Source organism: Corvus moneduloides, chromosome 3 (assembly GCF_009650955.1).
Source record: "Corvus moneduloides isolate bCorMon1 chromosome 3, bCorMon1.pri, whole genome shotgun sequence".
NCBI classification, from domain to species: Eukaryota; Metazoa; Chordata; class Aves; order Passeriformes; family Corvidae; genus Corvus; species Corvus moneduloides.
In genome coordinates this window covers 97,108,110-97,125,532 of record NC_045478.1, presented here as the reverse complement: position 1 = coordinate 97,125,532, position 17,423 = coordinate 97,108,110, and the positions used below count along the sequence as shown (strand labels likewise).

At 39.1% G+C, this 17,423-nt stretch overlaps 1 long non-coding RNA gene across 1 annotated transcript; it reads left to right on the top strand.

Annotated features, from left to right (window-relative positions):
- Window positions 1–208: 208 nt before the first annotated feature.
- On the top strand, window positions 209–4,128 carry LOC116442069. Its single transcript, XR_004239365.1, has 4 exons — window positions 209–609; window positions 1,748–2,046; window positions 2,279–2,443; window positions 4,043–4,128. It is a non-coding gene; the product is annotated as an uncharacterized LOC116442069 (long non-coding RNA).
- The last annotated feature ends 13,295 nt before the right edge of the window (window positions 4,129–17,423 follow it).

The window sequence follows — 17,423 nt, the reverse complement described above, 5'->3', positions numbered from 1 at the left end:
TGGAAAAACTCTTTTACTCTTTGATTCTTGGCTCAGCAGTTAGCCTAATTATTATTGTAAATGAGGCAGGCAAGTTTTCTTTCTAATATGTTCCCTGTCTTTTGAACTATCCATATAGATTGTGAAAAAATTTATATACTGCTCTAAGATGCCAAAGTTCAGTTTTAAAATTAAAAAGCCCAGAATCCAGAAAGACCTTGCTCTGCTCTCAAGTATAACCTCACACCTCAAGCATTTGAAAGCCTGAAGGGCTTGGAGAGAAAATGAAGGATATCTAACTTTCATGGAAACATGTAGTTTTTCCCTGATCTCTTTATTTATTTTGGTAAGAAGTATGCAGAAAAAAGGACAACTATGTTGAAATTAATCATGTGGAACTGATTTCTGCAGGAGAGGCCTTGAGATAGCTGCAGAAACTCAAGTAAAGCCCAGGTCCTGCTGCTGTGATGGGCTGACGTACAGGAACCTGCATGACAAGAAACGACACGTGCTGTGACACACACAGGATTGAGCTGCTGTCAAGGCCACTGCCTGCTTACACTGGGCACATTAAACACCAACTGGAAGACAAAATCAAGTCCTCGTGCAGTGAATCACACAAGCAGAGAGGTGAGCTTCCATTGTAAGGCAGTGTTCCAGCACCACCAAGAAATGTGAGTGGTACACACCACCTTCACCCCCTTGTAGGAAAGCACCTGGCAGCTTCTGGATGAGGAGGTTACTAATATTTAAACATTTATACTGTATTTTTGGGCTGTGGCCATGACAGAGGGAGAAATTCCTAGAGAATTAGTATTTGGTAGGTATAGGATATATAGGCATATATAGTGGGTACAGGAAAAATATGAGGACCATGCATCCAGCAAGCCAAGTGCTGAATCTTTGGGAAGATTTGCTCACAGACTTAAGATGCCATTGTGAAAAATACACAGCAATGTAATCCATGATGCATGAGACTGAACTTTGAGAGTGAGATCTTCCAAAATAAATTGTCTGTACAATCCTGGAGCATTTAGCTCCAAAGTACTGTCTTTTATTTCTCCATAGTGGTATAATTTGAATTTTGATTGAAGTAGCCAAATATTTTGTCGAACAAAAGAGTTTCTTAGTAAACATAATTATGCTTTTAGTCTAGATGACCTTTTTCTTGATTAAAAAAATTCTAATTACCTTTTCTATTAATAAAAAGTTGATCAGTGGAGTTGGATGAATTATTAAAGAAGAGATAACTGAATTAATCATACTTAATGTAAAAGCAGATTAGTGGGAGCTTATAGATTAGTATCAGAATTTCCCTTCCTGTGATAGGCTAATATAAATAGATTTAATTCAAATGGACTATGTCCATTTTTTTCTGGCCTTACTCAGGAATTAACACTGCTCTTGTTAAAACTCCTGGCATGTAACATAGGGTAACACTTTGAATCAAACAAAGTGTTTTTCAGCTGGTCCATGTTTTTCACTACTTGCTTTTAACAGAAGGTGAAAATCTCTTCTGTTTGAAAATATAGATTTTAATTGTCACATGCTAAAAAGAAGCCTAGAATTTACTCAAGATGGATTTGGAAATATTCAGACCTTGTGGTGATGATGAATCAGTTTTGAGCTGCTCTTTAGCTACACAGTTACTTTGTTAATTGTTGTCCTGTTGGTGCGTTTCCTGAGAGCTGAGATAGATCACGCAGCAGTTTTGTGTTGCCCTTTGAGAGAAAAGAAAGTCAATTCTCTTCTTCCTTTTCTTTTCTAGGCCTTGCTATCAATAGCTGGGACACATGCAGAGGATGAACAAAGTGAGCAGGAGCTAGGTGACAATGTTTTTCCACTCCGGGAGTGCCTGATTCTTCTTGAAGAAGAGACTGTCTGAATCCATTGCACTCCTGCGTAGCTCAGCCTATGATAGACACAAAGTATAATCACAGCCCTTGAAATGTAACAAGCCCCTCATGTACAGTGAAACAATTCCAGACATATACACGTGACATGAGAAGAACCAGATGCCAAAAATTTCTCTTTTGCCATAAAGGACAAAAATATTCTCTATAAAAGGTAAAATCCAATGAGATTTATATAGATATATATATGTTTATATATGTTTTAATTCTGCCATACTTCTGCTCAGAATCTTTTAAGCACGTTTAGAAAAAGAGGTTTTTTTTAAAAAAAGGACTTGAACCGTCCTCTATTCAAAGGGCTGCTAAAAAAAATCAATGTATTTTTTCATGTGTGTGACTGTAAATCCAGAGTTGTAATGGACCTTTAATATGACCCATCTCAGGAGACGGTGACCAGCAGAAATGTTCTAGCCAGCTTGTCTGGGACACATTGGTAGCTCCTACATTCTTCATGAGCTTGTGGATGAGATGAGATGGAAGATAAGGCACTACCTACCAAGCAGAGACTGAGTGGTGATGATATTGCACAGAGAGGACAGGAGCATGAAAAAGTGAGTGATGTTCAAAAGAAGTTGTGCAATGAGCAGTCCAGGAGGTAAACACAATTTTAACAGCTGGCTTGGTTGAACAGGGCTATATCCCATCCAAGAGGCTGTATGGGACCTTCTTTCTGTCTTCTTTTGCCTTCCTGTCCCCTGAGAACACCTAAGGTAATGAAATGTCTCCCACTTGGGTGATAAAATGGTTGAGCTGTTGGAGACAGCATGTAGGTTTGCAGGGAAAAGCCTGTAAGAGGGATGGCCAGACTGGCTCCAGCCAGGAATTTGTCTGGCTTAACATCTCACTTCCCATCAGAGCTAGCTTTGAGCATGTGAGGAACGTGAAATAAACGCAGCAGAAAACTGAAGGAAGGCAATCTATCCAGCAATCTTTACGGTTGTAATGGACCCCATCATACCAGACAGCCTCTATTTAGTCCCTCATTATCATTTATTATTCCTCTCATATTATATTAAATATACATGATATTTAATATCATTTATAATGTCATTTTATCATTCTAACCCTTGATATTTTTCTTATCAGTTTAATGTTCAATTCTCTTTGAACTTACTTAGAAATTCTGAGACAATGAGGTCTATAATTTAATCATGTGCAAAGTGTGCATATTTTAATGGGGAAGGATGGGAGGCACCCCTTTTACTGTTTTCTAAATTTGTAAATTCTCATTTTCATGGAATTTAGATTTTCTGTTAGATCTGAAACTTGCCTGGTGCTCTCCCTGCTTTAATTTCCATCTAATGGTTACAAATGCAAATAGCAAATGCAGAATAAACAAATGAAACAACACTCTGCATTTGTGATATGACCATTTAAAACATTCCTGAGATAGATGTTTATTTATCAAAGACATTTTGTAAACCACATTCGAAAGGTTAAAAGAAAAAAATCACTATTTTTGTCTCCCAAAACCTTCTTTGTATTAAGCCCCAGAACAGTCTAATACTTTCTGTCTGTAGAAAATAACAGAGTTCACCTTTCCAAACCTGAATGGTTCTAAAAAGACCATGACACACTTTCATTTTTTTTAAAATGTAGTTAATCTCAAGCTTAAAATTGCCTACAATCTGTTGAACAGCTTTCAAGACTGATATATAAGCATAAGAAAGGATGGTCTCTAGGGAGCTAATCTTGCAGCAAGTAATGATTTGGGTTTTCAGCCAAAGAGGATTGGAGACCATTTTTGCTATCAAGCATGATTAAACAGTCTATATAAAACTCAGATTAGGAATTAAAAAAAAATGTGTGCATGAAAAGGTTTTGGCGGAAAACTAAAATCTCACAAATCTCCTGTTTCATTAAAAGCAGTACTACTCATTTCAGTGGAAGAATTTTTGGGTTTTATTTTCTTTTTTCTTTTCTTCTGTTTTTTTTTTTTTTTTTTTGTTGTGGCAGTGAAGCCACAAAACTTCCCCTTCCCCTTCCCCTTCCCCTTCCCCTTCCCCTTCCCCTTCCCCTTCCCCTTCTCCTTCCCCCTCCCCTTCCCCTTCTCCTTCCCCCTCCCCTTCCCCTTCCCCTTCCCCTTCCCTCTCCCCTTCCCTTCTTTCCTCCTTTTTATCCTTTTCCTTTTGTTGTATGTCAATTTGCAGGAAACTGGGATCATACAGGACAGACTATCCATGTGATGAATTCGTTACACCCAGTCCAGGATACCAGCACAGCCACCTGGAGCATGCACTGGGCTGCATCTTCTCATTTCCACATTCAATCCCAAATATTGAAGTGAAACAAAAATGTCCATATGTTTTTTAACAATACTATGAAAGTGTAAAAACTGTTATCCAGGAGTGAAAGAGAATAAAAATGTACTTTTAAATCTTGAGCAAAACCAGATTAGGATGCTGATGACCCAGTGGAAAACTCTGAGAATATCTCACTTAAGTCAGCAGGAGTGGCTTGAAATCTAACCTCTTATGATACAGAGAATGGAAAAACTATCATGAGTACAGGGAAAAAAGGCCAAAGAAGTTGAGATAAAATCCTGTGGCAAGTCTAATTTTGGGAAAGTTCTGAATCAGAACTAAAACGGTAAAGTAATTAGGTGAATATTCATTATTATAGTCTTTATATATTTTGTGAATAACAATTGGTGTGAAATTGCGCTGTATAAAACAGTCCTCCATTCAGGATTAAAGCAGTACTTTCCCTCCTCTCTCTGAATTATTAAACCCTTTACTGAAAATGGGGTTCTGGTTTTTACAATTTCACCCTAATGCTAATGGGAAGAGTGGCCAGTATTAAAAAAGATGAAGAAACTATCAGAAATGTGATCATAGCTCCAGGAATGGTATAAAATCTCTTTAATAAACTCAACAAAACAAAGCCAGTTTATTCTCCTTATGTTATCACATATCAACCAAAACAACTTTGTAGACTCCACTTATAAAATAAATGTAATCAAAAAGGGTGGAAAGAAATATGTGAAGTAGGCTATGTAATAGTGTATCTCATCCAGCTTCAATATAGAAGCTATCTTTGCTTTCTACCCTTCATTAATGTATTTCTAAAGCAATAAAATCAGTCAGTATTTTTGTTCAGTGTTCCTTCCCATGGTGAGATTCTTATTGCTTTTGCATTAAGCAAGGAAATGTTTAACTGTGTAAATGTATTAGTGGGAGCTGGGGGACAGAAGTGGGATTGCAAGTTATGATGTCAGGATGGTGAGGCTGCCTTGGATTAATGGGAATCAGAGTGGGCCCCCCCAGTAAGCAAAAGCCATAGGTGGTGAACAGACACTTGCTCAGTTTAGGACGGAGGATGTTTGAGGGGTGCATGGAGAGTGTCAGGATAGGGAATAGTCCAGAGTACACCCCAGAAAGGTAAGCCCAGAGCAAGAAATACAGCTGAACTGAAAGCTGTTATGTATTTTAGGGTGTTGGGTAACGATACTGGAGGAATCTGTGTGTATGAAGCCAAAATATCTCCTTTTTTTTAAGTCAAATACTTACTTGTCCTGTTATTCCAAGATGTTTCCAGTACACAGACTGCTCACATTTCCTCTAATCCCATCACACAGCAATGAAAGGCTGCTTCCCCAAGCTTCAAAAAATAGAAAATAATGGAACAAGTCTGGATGAGCTGAACAGATAGCAAGCCCAAAATTTTCAGGTGCTGCTGCCTTACACATAACACATTAATAATTTCTCTAACAGAGATTTTTGATTGAAAGAGGCGTCTTTACAAGACTGAGTTTTGGCTTACTTTATATTTAATATATTTTTTAATCAGAGCCCTCCAGATGCTACTGTGTTCTCCTCATTCAAAAGCATCAACAACCATATGCTAGAGAACCAAAGGCTTAATTGCAAAGATGTATCTGGAATTCAACAGAGCCAGGGGAGAGGAAAGGGAATTTCATTAGTAAACAGGCAAACAAACACAGGCATGATGAATAAGTGACGGCAAAATACGCTCAGCATTCTCTCTATTGATCAAGTTTTCAGATACTTCCAAGTCCTACAAACAGGGGAATGAAACTGGTGTCTCCTGTGAATGTATACATTCACCCCTTATTTCTTTAAATTCCAACCAGGAATTCTTACAGGAGAGGTGAATTTAGGGAAGAAAATAAAAGTGAAGAAAACAGATAATACTGCAGTTGGGTGATGCCTCAATACTGACTTCGGGAGAAACCAACATCTGTCCAAGAATGGAATTGAAATGGAGCCAGGTGGCATCTGTGGATGGAAAAAACTGATGTATAAACATGAAAATGTATGAGGTTGTTGTGAGAATTTGTAGCTGTTTGTAATGATCAAGTGGTTTTGATCAACGCAGAGAAAGTAGCAGAGTCTGTACCCTGTCACAGAACATTATTTGCCAGGGTCTGTGTTGTTGGTGTATTTCATACGTTGCCATTGTAGAATTACCTAGTTTAAATAGGACTACAGACCTGGTTTCTGAATGTGCAGCAGCCTTCATCCTGCCATTCTAATAATGTTTTTGGGTATATACTGAGAGGAAAAGTCGGATGTGTCCAGATTTGTTTTGTATTTTACGCAGCCAAACATACAATGCAAATAAAATAAACTTTTAGCACCCCAAAATCCCATAATCATCATACTATCCAATGACAATTAAAGAATTATTTCAAAATTTGCCTCATTTCCACTAGAGGTCAGTCAATAGATGGTAAATTTTCATGTTGTAGAAATGTATATTCACAGCTTTACCTGCATAACTCCTGCAAACCTGCTGAACAGGAGAATTATTGTATATGAGAAAACTATGCAAGAATAATGTTTTTCAATACATGACAATTTTTTAGAAGCTTGTCCAGCAGGACTAGGGAAGTGATTGTCCCTCTGTACTGGGTGCTGGTGAGGCCACACCTCAAATCCGGGTATTGTGTACAGTTTTGGGCCTCTCACTGCAAAAGAGGCACTGAGGTGCTGGAGTGTGTCCAGAGAAGGGGAAGGGTCTGGAGCACAGGTCTGATGAGGAGCAGCTGAGGGAGCTGGGGGTGTTTAACCTGGAGAAAAGGAGGCTCAGGGAGACCTCATTGCTCTCTACAGCTGCCTGAAAGGAGCCAGGTCGTGGTCGGTCTCTTTCCCCAGGTAACAAGCAATAGGTCAAGTTGCATCAGGGAAGGTTTAGATTGGGTATTAGGAACATTTTGACACTGAAAGGGTTAGTCAAGCACAGGAATAGGCTGCTCAGGAAGGTGAGGGGGGGTCACCATCATGAGGGTATTTAAAAGTCATGCAAATGTGGCTCTTAGGGACATGGTTTAGTGGTGGGCTTGGCAGTGCTGGGTTAACTCTTGGACTTGATGAAGTCAAGTATCTTTTCTAACCTGAATGATCCTGTGGCTCTACAAATGCTATCAAACAGAAAACGTGCACGAAGAATTGCTTTTCCACAGTTGCAGCACAGTCTGGATAGAAGCACTGTGTTATTGTGGAGTGTTTTGTAAATTACAGGAACCAACTGGAAATCTACATAAGCCTTTTACTAAGCTGAAAATGCAGTAAAACTACTGGAGTATTTTAAAAGCAATCTGTCTTAACATAAGACTTGAAAGTCTCAAATGGCTTTAGCATGGCTCTCTGGTGCTAAAACTATTTGTCATTTCAAAAAAGTTTTCCCCAGCTACATTTACTAGTGTCTTTATATGCTACCTCCAAATGTGGGGTGTTCTCCACGTTGATTGTTCAAGAGACATGGCTGTTAAGTTGCTTTATTTATCATGATTTTATTTATTACCCTTTCTGCAAGCAGCATATTCACTCCTTGTGATTCTTTTCTGGATATTGAATTACCATATTTTTAATATAATAGCACTGTTTATTGATTTCTCTTGTCTCAGGACCTCAATAATGAGGTCCTTGCCCTCAGATGCTCTTTTTTGGCTCCAGCATACAGGTAGTGGGTTTTCAATCTAGAAAGCAATTTTATTGCACAAGATGGCCTCTTAGAAACTATTAAGCTGGAAATATCTATGCTGATTGCTATATTTTGTTCTCAGTGAATATTTACCTAATATTTCAGTTTAAATGCTTCCAGTATACTTGCAAAGATCTCCCAGTTTCCACCAAATGTCACCAGTTTCGATGATTTTAATTACACTCAAATGCACCTTTTTTTGCCACATCTCTGCTGCAACTGCACCAAGGCTGAGAAAAAGAAGGGCTCACCACAACACTGCTCATGTGTAGACCAAGAACATCAAAAAGTGAGTAGCAGTACTCAATCTATTGAGGTGTTACATACGTATCTATATGCATTGATATCTTTGCTTGTCACTCAAATAGGTATATAAGCCCTACCTGGTATTATTCAGCTATAACACTAAAATACTTAACCATCCACCTTCTGGAAAGCTGAAGTGCTAAGATCATAATTCAGGAATCATTATCTGCCCACTGCTTCAAATCATGTGATGCATGACTACAAAAATTTTTACATTCTTGCAATACTTTAAAATCGTTTTCTAAAATAAAATTTATATGCGGTTCCTGATAGTCCCAAATTGCAGGTCACTGACTTCTTAACCAAGATTCATGGAGTAGGAGTACCATTAGTACTGAAATTGGCCCATTGTAATTGGACCTGACAGCTAAGTACAGGACAAAAAAAGCTCATTTCCGTGAAGCCCCTGGAGGAACAGCTTCAAAACTTCCTATTTTTCCAAACACTACCTGTTGTATTGGAGCTCTCAGTATTAAGCTGAAGCATCACACACAGTTCTGAGCACAGGTCAGAGGATTTTTGAATTCAGCAACAGCATTTTCAAAACGAGTTATGTCTTTTGCCCTGTTAACTACGCTTTTTCTGACACCTGACATTTGAAAATTTATTTCCAGCTATTTCAGCAAGAGAAGGGTGGTCTAGTACAGCCCTTGAGTCCCTTTAAAATACATTTCTTTTAATGTTTCAGTGCCAGGATGTTACAAAAGAAATGTGCTCTGAGAGAAACTAGTTAAGTTGGGATCTGATATCTCAAAATGATTGGGTTTATTTGTTCTTGGAGTTTCAGTCCTTAAAATTTTCTACTTCAATCTGAATCAAGATTCATCTAGTGACATCTCTGTGAAAATGAAAAAGTAAATACATCCATATGCTTGTTCATTTACAGTACCTAAAGATTTGGCAGTTTTATTACTTTGTTCCTTTTTATATGTCCTGCAGCAGAAGACTAGGTTCATGAACCTGGGAAATTGTGGCTTTGCCACATCCCTTTTGTGCTTTTACTCTGACAGATCGCTTTCCCCAAGAGTTAGCATGAGGGGTGGTGGGAGGACAGCAGAGCTGCAAAAAGTGATGAACCTGCACAGAGAGCTGGTAAAAGAAACCCATTTTGCTTGCGTGTCAGAAGAGGTGGGATGTGCCCTAGGGAAGCAGATTTTTGGATGAAAGTTGCTGAACTTTTCCTCTGATGCTCAGAAGTGAGCACTTTGCATAATGGCTACTCTGGGAAATTTACCCTGCAGCTCTTTAGACAGCTGCTGACTACGACAAATGGAGAGGGATTTTTTTTCCCTTGCCATGTGAAGCAGGCTTTTCTGAAGATGCCCAACACACTTTGTTCCTCTCTTGGGTGGATTTACTGAGGAGAAACGGCTCATGGCCTCCCTCACATCCCTGCTTGGTGCACTTGCAGTGGTAGGGAATAGCAGCCCTCCTTGGGACTGCTAAAGAGCACAGTGCCACAGCTGAAGTGCGTTGACTCATTACCCAGCCCACATTAATATCTGGGATGTGCCTTCCTCCTCAACGAGAATGTCCTAGGCCCTTCCTACCAGACTGCCAGGATAAAGTGAGCTCCTGCAAAGACCTCATGTTCTGGGCTTTGCTCACTGTAAAAATTTCCTGGCAGCTAGTTAGGGTGCCTTTATACAGGCACCAGTAATCCTGTAGCAGTGATTCCAGACCCACACTGGGGACACAGCTCCAGGGATCTCAGCAGGGCTCTGCCCATTTAACCAGCCTGTGAACACATTATCTCTGTGCAAATCCTGCGAGCAGGTAAGCTCCAGAAAGGTTAAGTGTTTCTAGGAATAGTGCCTTACTGTGAATCTTGAATGAGCAAGCCCACTTTGGGTTTATAACTCCTGGGAAGTTATGACTCTCTCTCTCTCTCTCAGCATGGATAACCCCTGAAGGCTCTTCAGATACTGATGAAAAAAGTGTTATGGAGACTTCAGACTTAAACTCCTATGACATAATAGCAATTTTATCACTTTATACTACGCTTGCTTCAGTCTTTGCCATCTGGAGATCTGGTCCATCAAAAGCTAATAAAGAAAATGCTTTCAGTACTCTTGTTCATTTATAACAACTGGTGTTCAGACCCAAACTGGCCATTTATGTGCTTTCATTTGAGGACATATTAATATCACTTTGGGTACATAGAGGACTGATAGATGTATGTACACATATATGTGTCTATGCATGCAGACACTACAGCCTTATCTGCTTGGTTACATAGGTTTTGGATTTTATCAAATAGAAAGATCAGTACAGAAGGGTAAAAAAAATTGAAAGGAGAACTGAGGATTCATAAGAAAAAACAATGAAATTATTTTGGAATGGATTTTAAGACTGGGAAGTGCATAATTTTTGCATAGGAGTTTTACTCTTAAGTTCAACATTCTCTAGTGAGCCCTGAAGCATGGTTGCAGACAACATTGAGTAAGTCCAGATGTTAGAATGCCAGGTACCATTTTCATTGTGTATCTCAGAACAAACTGATATCAAGAAAATACTTTGACAGCAGTACATACAAGGGTGCAATACAAATAACAGAGTACTTTAAAAGCTGATACAAGGAGACAGCTACAAAATGCCATATGAAAAATCCACAGAGAGATGAAAACAGACAGGACATATGACACCTTGCTCTTGGCTGGGAATCCAAACCTTGTCTGCTCAGCCATAATCATCAGTCTGCTACCTGATCTTGATTCCCCACACACCCACAAGAGAGAAATTAAGAAGTACTGAGACTTTGGATAGCTAGAGCTGCTCAGATGTGTTTGGGGGAATGAAAAAGAAGAGCTAATATGATGCTGTGAAATGTTGGTTATTTTATGACCAGTGTACCGTATTTCCTCCTGCCAAGTCTATGATAATGTCAGGATGCAAAAAAACCCCACAAAACCCAAACCCAAGCCCCAAAGGGTTTTGTCTCCCTCAGGCCTCCTGTGTAACCAAGGGACTGGAGGATACTGCATGATTAACAGCTCACTCTCACAGTGAAGTTACCACAACTCAGCAAGTAAAATAATCAACGTGTGTCAGCTGAGCTTTGGCAATTGCTCATTCATGTGTTTGACATGTAAAATACCAAATAATGTTATTTAACTCTCTTCCATTACATCAAATTACTCCCAGTGTGGCATGGGTTAGGAGTGCACACTGGGAGGGTTTCACTGCTCTAAATTTAGATCTCTCTGTCAGAGAGGTCTATGTCTGAGCTGGTTGTCTAAGTTCATACTGAAGTCACTCGAAAGAAACAGGTGCATCTGGAGTGCTCTTGGTCTTATCCTGGGATAGCTGTTCAAAACTGTGTGTGAGTCCTGCTGCACTGAGACTAAACAGCATCTACATGATTAGCTCAGGTATTACTGTCTGAGGTTAAGTGACACTAATGTCTGGAGAGCTACCATATCTCAGCTGATGGGTGATTATAAATTTGAGCAGGAGGATATACTGACTCATCTGGTATAATCTTTCACTGATCATAGCAAAGAAGAGAAATTCAGATTTTACTGAATATCATTAAGAAAATATCTTCATCTAGATTATTTCGGATTTAAGACGGGGTTTTTCTAGTTCCTTAAAATCCCTAACTGTACACGCAGGTCACAGAGAAACTGGTCAAAGCTCACCTGCCATATTAACTAGAGCTCTTTGCTTTTAGGTACATAGCAAGTCCTCCCTTCTAATCTTGTTACTTCTAATCCTGCAGATACTGGATGGTTTTTCATTTTGCAGTACAAATGGACCTGCCACAGCAATCCAGTGAGCATGTGGACTCAAGCAGCACTAAAGGAAAAGTACAGCTCCTCATCCGGTATGATGACTCAATATTTTCAACAAATTACTGTCAGAGAAGCATTTACTGTGGTTTTACTTCAGTCTTCCTGAAAGCATGTAAGTCTTGATGCTCTCATGTGGTTTGGCAATTTTGTTCTTGCAGGAAACTTGCAAAATGTCAGGATATTTGGTTTTATTGTCCTATCCTAAGCACTTTTGCCCAAGAATGATTCCTATAGGACATGAAGAACCCTTTCTCCAACACCCATCTCCTCTGCTTTGAGGTGGGAGTTGGTGGGGAACTTTGGAAAAAAGAGCTTCACTGAGCTCTATTTCATGGATATTTAAAAAGGTATCTGAGCATATTGACAGTTAAATCTAGGGCAGCCTGCAGGTTGCTCTGGGTTATATGTGATGAGCTAAGTGCTCTTAGATGGACCAGCTAAAGCTGCCTCCAATAATGTCATTCCACTTACTTAATCTAGCTCAGTCTCTACCTCATTGCCTTTTGGTGATTCATGTCAGTATTACAAATAACTTTTACTGAGATGTGGGTTAAGCAGTTGCCACTCTGTTTCTGTCCCCCTGTTAGGCTTTCCAGTCCAGTCATAGAGCCTACCTTGTGCTGGCAAGAGATGAAGTAATAAAAAAATATAATATGCTCAAGGAATCCTTTTTTTCCACGTGTATCCATCTTGCAGTGTAGCTGCTGAAGCACTTGCTCCAGTTCAGCCGACAAACATGGAGGAGTGGGAGACAGCTGCTGAACACTTGAGTGCAGCCTCAGGACAAAGATGACATAATTGTCTTGTTTTCCCCTCTAACAATCAACAAACACTGGTGGGGGAGAGAACAAGTCATTCTTATTCCTAATAAAAATGAAGGTTAAATTCAGGATTGTGATGCTGACAAATTACAAAAGGTTTAATGAAAAGAAACTGCATGAGGACACAATATTTGGCTTTCTTCCGGAAACTCTGTATTTTCTGTCAGTGCAACACTTTTAGGGCTTGTCTTTTACAACCTTTGTGCTGCTGCCTTCGTTTATGGTATCTATTAGCTAATTAGTCATAAGAAACCTAAACCTAAGCCCAGTCTCACGTGGACTCAGATTCAGTCAGAGAAACGCTGGTGACTGGCTTGCAGCCCATTTTCCTCAGATACCTGTCATGCCTCTGGAGTGGTTGGTTGCACTTTGGCCTTTAAGCAGAACCATGAAAAATACCAGTTTAGTTTCCTCTTCTTGGGACATTTCTTTTCTAGCAGCCTCCTGTTGTGTACAGTCAGATAAAAAGAAGCCTATACGGAAGGGAACAGGATTGCAGTCTTGGACTTCAGCAGTGTCAAAACCTGGCTCCAGATTAGTCCCAGCTACTGGCAGCTTTGTGAAATGATATGATACATCCTGCGTATCCTGTGTTGTAAATTATGAGTAAGTGTAGTTCGGGTCTTTGTGAAGGGTTCATTGAATTCCAAAGCATTAGCAGTACTCAATTTACTTGTTGAGTTCACAGTGAGTACATTGCGGTGTGTTCAGAAGCATTGACGCTCAAGATTTCACTACCTGCTTCTGTAAGCATAGGGGAAAAAGCCAGCAATTTCACTAGATTTTAGAATGAGTTGCTTAGGGCTTAGTCTGTGTTCCTTCACCCTCTCTATATGTCTGCAGTGAAGTCAGGTAAACATGCTGGCATTTGCTATTCTTTTCTTTATTTCATTCTTTTCTTGCAGAGAAATTTCCCCTCTCCTCTGTGTTATGGCAGACAGTGGGATGATGTTATGATGCTCAGTGGGTACCAATGGCTTTGCAAGTATTGATGTGTCTTGTCATGATTAGCACTGGCTTGTTCAAATGTTATTCTGTCTTGTTTTATACATTCCATTGCACTGCTTTTCATTGCAAAAGAATACAACTTCTTTTGTTGAATATAGCATAAAATTGCAAGGTTTGAGACCCAGGCTGACTTCTTCCTCTGAACTGAGGATTTGAGGAGCAAACAGCTTATGAAGATTTTGCAGCTCTTGCTTCTTCTGAGAGCTGAGGGTTTTCTGCTTTTCCACTTAGAGTAAAAAGGAGCAATAATTTCTTAATTAGTTTCATCATTTAACATGAGATGTTCACTGAATATAAGTGTAAAGGAGGCTGCTTGCACTTCTGTGTCACATAGCAGAAATCTAGTGTTATGGACTATTTACCAGCCATGTTGGTTTTTTACAGTTTCATTACAGAAATACAGTCCTTATACAGGGTATTGTCACGATTAAAAAGATAGAGAGCAAGGAGCAGGTATTCAATAAGAGGTTGCTTCCTGTTCTTTCAGTTGTTGCTCTTCTACACAAATCTTCCAGTATTGAGATCTAACTTAAATTGATTTTTTAGAGAGATTTGTTAGCATTACACTTTGGGTCTGCAGATAAGACTTTTGGAAAGTGTAGGTTGTCAGTGTAAGAAATGTCTAAAGTGACTGTGGTAAGCCTGTTTCCACGCTGTCTGAGAGGGTGTTATGTGAGACGCTGGCCTCAAATATTTGTGCTTGCACAGTTGATTGACTTAAAACCCCAGCACCTGTGATCTCTGCAGTGTTCAATCTATTTGTGCAGCTGCTCCTGTGAGACGCTTGCATGCAGTAATTGATTAGTTCAGCGGTCCTGCTATGGCACTGCGGTGTTATGAAAGCTGGTGAATTAAATAACAGCTCAGCAGCATACAGCCTCTTCCCCTCACTCTGCATTACACTTCTTGGGTACCAGTAGTTTGCTGTAGGAGCCCTACTTTCCGAAATGGTTAGAACAGCTAAAAATACTGATTTTTAGCTATGAGGTAAAAGCACCTGTTTTGATCGCTTTCTTTGCTGAAGTCAAACAGTCTCTAGTTCATTTGGTGAAGAGCTGATGAAGATAATATTATTAGAAAGAGGACCAGGAGGCAGACAGTGAAGAGCAAGTTGAGTGGAGAACAAGCAACCAAGATACCTTGTCTTTATTCCTTGTCTGAAGGGAAAACCTAATGTCTGAAATTAGAAAGATGATGGTAGAATTTAACTGTACTCACAGAATTAATACAGTGTTATTATTTCTGAAGTACTGCTATGGTTCAAAAGAAAGGTCTTAATTAATCTTCTCCCATGTTACATAACTGTAAGAGAACAGTCCATTAATTCACCCACATGTAGTATGAAAATAATCTCTCCTACAATGCAAGGTTTAAAACAACACATAGTCTGTTGAAATTAAAAGGGAAAATAATGCAGTCCATGACCATTCCTGTTCTGCTGTGAACAGTTAAGTTTATTTTTCAGACTACCGTTTTTCTAGGAGTACCTCAGCAAGTGATAATCAAGCTGTCTAAAAAGCACTGCATGAATTCTGGATTTTAGGTGTATAAAGAATTGTATTTACTGTGCTTTTGTGAACCTAACACACACTGTGAGATGGATTTTACATTGGAAGCTGCTTGAGAGTTCAAATTCTCCAGAGTAAAAGTTGATTTAAGACTAAAACTGTTTTACATCTGGTAAGTACCATGGGTTCTGACAGGGTACACTTTATAAATATAAGCAGAAATGAGCTTTATTCTTTCAAAATGTTTCTACCCATCTACTTTTGATGTTTTCAATACATGCTTGGGGTTTTTTCGGTGGTGACAGTTAATTGCAGACACAAATTTTATCATTTGTGTTACTCGCTGGGTCATAGTCCTGCAAAACATTAGATGTTACACATGCAGTGCAGAGGATGGTAATGAACCAAAATATTTTGTTACATTGATGCCTTTTCCTGGTCTTAAAATCAAGAGGCATACACGGTTAGAAGGGGAAAAGGGATTTTACCTTGGTATTTATTCTTAAGGATCCTTAGGTGTACACGTCCAGGTCATATGCATCGAGATGTACCCCACCGAGTCTTTCCCTGTATCTCTGTGTCTCTCTTCTCCCGTGGGTCCCCCCCAACATTGGGTATAACATTATAGGCTTTACTAATTAGCATATCTATCAAAGATTCCCCAGTGAGAGGTTCAAGTGAGCCCCCCCTCCCCAAGGAACCTTCCCATGGATGGTTCTATCTTGGTTTACAGAATGTGTTCTGGAGAGGACCTTGGGGTCTGGGGCACACTGATCCCTGGCTACCAAGCTTCTAAAATGTTTAGTCTCTCAGCTTAACAAACAAGTCCAAGAATGTAGGCAAAAAGCACTAGGAATACAGAAGCTGTAAAAAGGTATAACGGGTATAAAAGAAAAGGCAAAAATCTTCATGGCATCAACATCAGTTATTTATAAAGTCAGAGTCTTCATAATTTGTATTTAAGATAAGGATGCATGCCTAGATAAGGGCTTAGACAAGCGACGTTTAGGAGAATCTTGATTTAGATGGAAAAAATTTCATGTGTAGGTGTAGACACAAAACAAGGTCAGTGGAGTGAGAGACTGAGGTTGTTTTGTAAATTTGGGTTTAGGTGTTGAAAGACTGAAACTCAAGTCTTCACAATCTAAATAGAAAAAAGAAGAGGGAAAAGCCATCATGAGCACATACTACAGTGCAATAATTAAAATTGGTGTAAGAGAAATAAGGAAAGGTTGAATTGCTTTAGATTTTTTAAGCTTTGTCACTTTACTGAATGGAGAAAAGACATATATGTGGAGTAATGTCTAGCATGTAGTAATATAACTGTGGCAGCACTGTGATGACAGCATTCTCCTGTCATGTGTGAGATATGAAACAAAGCCTGCCAAGGTGTGAGGAAACATCCAAAACTTACCCAAGCTCTGTCAGAATCATGGATCAGAGTCTTTTTCCAGTCATGCTGTTGTATATCAACACAATGCATTCTGTCATGATTTACAGCTATTCTGGGTTTATAGATGGGTGTAATGGTTTTTTAAAAGTAGTTGCTTGTTTTAGGAATAAGTTGGTGTTAAGCTACATGCTCTTATGTAGGTCTGTTCAAAGTGACAAAGGGTAGTCCAGGAAGGCATGGAAGAGGAGGCCTAATTAAAAGTTTTTGCATTATTTCTTGTCTTTCAGTAAAGCAAAAGTGACTCATTAGGAGCCTAAGACTTGAGTTGCATGGTTAATAAATTCCTGTTAGTTTGTTACATGTATTCTTGCTGCTGTAAACCACACGAAATTCCTTAATGCAAAATAAAATAGGATGTTTTAGAACCCAACAAAGAGAAGTAAATTTCAACAACATTTTTAATTTGTTTTCAATACTAGAAGAAAATATCTATTGTTCTTTGTCTTATGGCCAGTCCTGAATTTTTAAAGATAATTCATCAAGCTTTTGAATATCAGTGTTACAAAAAAGTGATTCTCATTGTCTTATTTTTGAGTCAGATTACACTTTGGTCCCATTGAAAAGTTTTTCTCTATTTTTACAAGGATTATAAAGGGGAACTGTACCCACCCCTTATTTATTTAGTTTAACTGATTAGTATTCTCATAAAATCTTATGGATGATTGAAGTGTTGTTTAGCAAATATTTACCTGGCA